This window comes from Chrysochloris asiatica, unplaced genomic scaffold, assembly GCF_000296735.1.
Source record: "Chrysochloris asiatica unplaced genomic scaffold, ChrAsi1.0 scaffold00134, whole genome shotgun sequence".
NCBI classification, from domain to species: Eukaryota; Metazoa; Chordata; class Mammalia; order Afrosoricida; family Chrysochloridae; genus Chrysochloris; species Chrysochloris asiatica.
In genome coordinates, this window is record NW_006408652.1 from 2,700,409 (window position 1) to 2,705,707 (window position 5,299).

The following is a 5,299-nucleotide window of genomic DNA, read 5'->3' on the forward strand; positions in this document are numbered from 1 at the left end:
AAGTCTAGGTACTGTGCAGTTTCTTTGCCCTTGAGGATATTATGGTCTAATAAAAAATACAACATACAGAAAAGCTAAGTTCCCAGTGAGGCAGAGAAAAGCTAGAGGAAAAGAAAATCACCAAGGGTTAGGAGAGTCATGGAGTCTCCTTGAGGGACTGCTTCATGAAGGACACAGCCTAGCATAACAGAGACATTTTTCAAGGTGAGGAAAACAACATAAAAAGATGCACTGAGAATGGGTGGACAACAAGTGAGTGGGCTACAGACACTAGGCCTTTTAATCAAGAGTGGTTCCTTCATACAGGAAGTAACAGCTGCCAGCTTAGAGCAGGGAGTTCATGCTGGAATCTGGAAGGTGTGACAGCCAGATTTGGTTTGGAGTAAGGCCTTGTGCAGAATATTTTAACTTTGGGGGGTTCTTTGTAGAGTTTGCTTAGACCAATCTGGTAGTTTCTGTAAGGATGGATTAGAACCGATGACAAACAGAACACCTATAACTGCAGATGCTTTATTTGCTTAGTACAGGGGGATTGCCTAAATCATGATACATGGATGGAATTATAAACCATGTATAGGTTACATAGAGATAAATGGGGAGTGAGGTAGCTCTGTACAATGAGCATTGAACTACAAACCATAAGGTAAGTGGTTCAAGCCCACTATTTGCTTCACAGGAGATAGAAAAGACTTTCTGTTCCTACAAAGATGTACTACAGCCTCTATGTTGTTGTTAATTACCATGGAGTCGGTTCTGACTCACAGTAAGGCTGCACAGGGTTTCCAAGGTTATACATCTTTACAGAAGCAGAATGCCTTATCTTTCTCCCACGGAGCTGCTGGTAGTTTCAAACTGCTGACCTTGAGGTTGGCAGCCTGACTCGTAACTACTACGCTACCAGAGACAGCCTCTATAGGATTAGTATAAATTAGGACCAATTCGATGGCACTTAAGAACAACAACAACAAATACAGAGATACTAGCAACTGTTCAGGGAGTCCTGGTGTGATGCTGTAGGATAAGTACTAGACCATAAAGCCAGTTTGAACCTCACTCGTCAGAAACCCTATGCAGGTTGCTATGACTTGGAAAGGACTCAAAGGCAACTAACAAGTTGAGCAAAAACAGATTTCCCTTCAAATATTTTAATGAAACATGTTGCTGTTTTTGTTGTTAAGTGCTATAGAGTTGGTTTCGACTCACAGAGACTCTGTATAGGGTTTCCAAGGAATGGCTGGTGAGCTTGAACCACCCACCTTGCAATGCAAACTGGTCTTGCAGTCATGCATTAACCTGCAGTGCCACACCAGGACTCCTAATGAAATATAGAGTTTTCAAAAAGACAATGAAGTGCCAATACTAGAAGGAAAAGTTCTTATGCTTTTGTTTAGGATTCAAAGTAAAATCAACTTAAAGTTTCTTTAGGTAGGCCTCTCTAGTGACAAAACCACCAATCAGAAAGAGGAAAATTAGTTATTTAAATGAGGATTTGAAAAAAATGGAAATGTTTATGTCATAGATTTATACTTAAAAGCATAACATGGAAAATTAGATATATATAACCACCTTAGAAAAATGTTGGCATATGGACAGGTACTAGAAAGGCATGTACAAATTGAGAAGATAGGGGTAATCTTTGTGTTTTAAAAATCAAAATTGTTTTTTGTTTATCTATAATTCTGGAGTCCTGGTGAGGTGCTGTAGATTAACCACAAGGCTGGTGGCTCAAACTAACCAGCTTCTCCTCGGAAAGCTTATACAGTGTCGCTATGAGCCAGAACTGATTCAATGGTACTTAATAACAACAACACTTAAAAATTTAAATGGCAAATCAGGACAAACAGGTTGATCATTTTGATAATCCTGTTGAAAATGGGCAGTGAAGTTAGACTGGTTTAAGTCTAGGCACTAGATTGAGAAAGCCTAGCGGACACAGCAAGGATCTGACCTGAAAGCCACCACTCCTCAGCCTGTGCCTATAACAGACATCACTAATCTAACTTGGCCCTCTTTTCTTATCTACACAACATTCCCTGGAGCCACTATGAATAACTGAGAATCATCATCACACAAGATGAAACCTTGTGCCATCCACCGCCCATAACAGTTTTCTGTAACACATATTCACTGGAGAATATCTCCTATGAAAAAATACAAGCAGCTGTTACACAAAACTCAAGTATCTATAGACCCACAGCTTTATTTCCTGCAAACCAAGATGTGCCCCAAATAGATTTATCAACTTTCTATCTGAGCATAATTAAACTGAGCAAGAATTTGGCAAGTATAAGTCTATCCCCATTTTAAGCATTTTGGAGAAAATTTATAGAAAATGTAGAAGACACAGTAAGGGCTGTTTAATACAAAGAATACTTCATTTGCTTTGTCTTAAACACCTCCCAGTACTTCGACGAACAATTCATTCAGACAAAAAAATATGGGTTTTGCAGTTACCATTGACAGGATATTTAGAGAGCACTTCAAACTTGCATCCAATGTGAGAATGTTGGGCTAGAACAACATTTTGTAACTTTAGAAACCACTGTGGTATATCAGATATTTTCTTTTGTTTCTATCTCTTGTGTTGGTTTGGTGTCCCAAAGCTAAAAACTTATCTAAGAGGGCAGGAGGGGGACAATCTTCTTTGTGTCATTGCCAGGAGACATCATTTTGGGGAAAATGCCTTGGTTCTGCCTTTATCATTGTCACCTCCACTTCCACCCCCAGGTCCCCACCACTCTGTGGTGTTCTCTCTAGTGATGTTCTGGTTGTTCTATCAAACAGTATCTCTCTTTAGTAAGCATGAAGGCAAAGGCTTGTCATGAGGTCTGAGATGAGAGTCAGTGCTGGATGGACACCTATTTATCTTCAATGACTCAGCATACTGGTACTCTTCTGTATAATAATTGCCCAGGACCCCAAAGGCAGAGTTAACTGTTCTTCCCTTTTAAGTTCTCTAACTCTTGGTATATAGCTCTGATATGGCACTTATTTCATTCATCATTACTATATAAACTTCTTGAAGGGAAGAAATGTGGGACCATCACTGCTACTACTCGATCACACAAGTGCTTAGCACATAGTAGACATTCAATTATTATTTTTTTTTTTCATACTGATTAGGTAGTTACATTTCAGGGGTTGTAAATGAAAGTTTGCAGTACTTCCCTGGTTGAATATCAGTCTCAAGGTGCATTCCCTCCAAACGTTTACACTTAGGTAAAATCAGAACTATGGAGGAGCAGCAAGGTAAGTCTTGAATAGAAAGATTTGTCTAAAGTGAATAAATGAAGGGGTTTCAGATAAGTAGTTTGTCAGCTAGAGGAGTGGGATAAAGGAGGTCAGTGATGGTATGGATGATGATCCTAGGTTATGTCTGATTTACAACAAATTACTCAATGTACCATGGACTTCGAGAAGAATGAGCTAATCTGTCTTGGAAGAAGTACAACCAGAATGTTCCTTAAAAGTGAAGATGGCAAAGCTTCATGTTACTTACTTTGGTCATGTTATCAGGAGAGACCAACCAGTCCCTTGAAAAGGACATCAAGTTTGGTAAAGTAGAACCAAACCAAAAATCAAACCCATTGCCACTGAGTTGATTCTGACTCATAGTGACCCTCTAGGGCCGAGTAGAACTGTGCCTTTGAGTTTCAGAGAGTATAAAACCTTACAGGATTAGATGGATGAATCTTTCTCCCACAAAGCAGATGGTGGGTTTGAAGTCTATCACCTAACCCATTACACCACCATGGAAAACCCTCAATGAAATGAATTGACAACGTGCTACAACACTGGGTTCAAACATTGTAACAACTGTGAAGATGGCGCAAGATACGGAAGTTTCCTTTGTAGTACATAGGGTTGCTATGAGTCAAAACTCATTCAACAACACCTAAAAATAACAACATAATGTAAATTAACCTGCTGGAGGCTTTCAGAAACCTGGTGATAAAGCAAACTATTTTACTTTATTTAACCCAGCATTTAAAAATTATATGTGACAGCAATTCCCTATTTTAAAAAAAGTAAAACTGGAGGCAGGGCTTGATGGTGGATAGGATACAGGTACAGTGAAGATCTCCATCAGCACTACCACAGAATATCAGACAAAGTGGGTTCAGAGCAGAGCTCCAAAACTCCGAACTACATATCTAGGAATATTTTAAAAGTTTGAAGGCTAATTGCTAGTGGAATTTGTAGTGGAAGCTTACTTATCTCGTACTTTATATTCTGCCAGGCTTGGCGACTCGAAGCCAACAACTTGGGTGAGATCAAATGGCAAAACCAAGTGGGGAAGCAACAGTCCCACCACAGAATAATGCCGCAGGAACGTCAGAGCAAAAGCGGACAAAATACTTTGTCAGTTTTGCTTTGCTCTGATTTTTATTTATTTATTTATTAGTAGCTGTTCATTGACACCCCCCCTACTGTTTGTGCACTTCCATTCTGGTGATTCGAAGGGATGCCTGAATTAGTGGACACCCCCCAGCCCCTTCACTGGTGGGTACTTCTGCCACGCATGTGCACAGATACTCTCAGGATTTAAAGAAACAGGCAGAGTAACAGCCAGCCTTGAACTGTTTATCAATAGGGAAAAGGCCAGAACAAGGGGTGTGCAGAGGGAGAGAGAGTTTTAAAACAAAAAAGGCCAAAAATTAAATCCTGAGCTATAGCATAACAACCAACAGTGGCATCATCAAATTTATCAGGTGGCCTTGAAGGCAAGAAGCAGAAAGAGGATATTAAAGTCATACTCATTCTAGGTTACAAGTTTTTTTTTCTTCTCTCCCTTTTCTATGACTACAGACTACAATATCCAATCTAGTTTTGCTTTTGTTTTTGTTTGCTGTGTGGTTTTTTTCTTATTTTTTTGCTGTCACTGTTTTTTTTTTTTTTGGTTTTTGTCCCCACTTTTACCAATGGGGGAATCTTTCTCTCCCTATATTACCCAAGAAAAGACACAGCAATTGCTGCCATATTGTCAAACTACAATCACACCCTATAAAACTCCACAATCCAGGCAAGAACCAAGACCAACTGCCATACACCAGGGAGGCAGACAACACCTGCAAAGTTACTCTGAGTTAAGCAATAAGAAGAGTGAAAAGGGACTCCCAAGTCCTGATCATATCTACCTGGAGGCAATCATAAAACATAATACCAAAACATACACTCAATAAAGTATTAAGGCCACAGATAAACATTGAACATGTCCAATAAGCAAAAGCAGATGACCATATCAGCACATGTCCAGAAACAAGATAACATGTCTGAGGCAAATGACCTAAAGATAGAC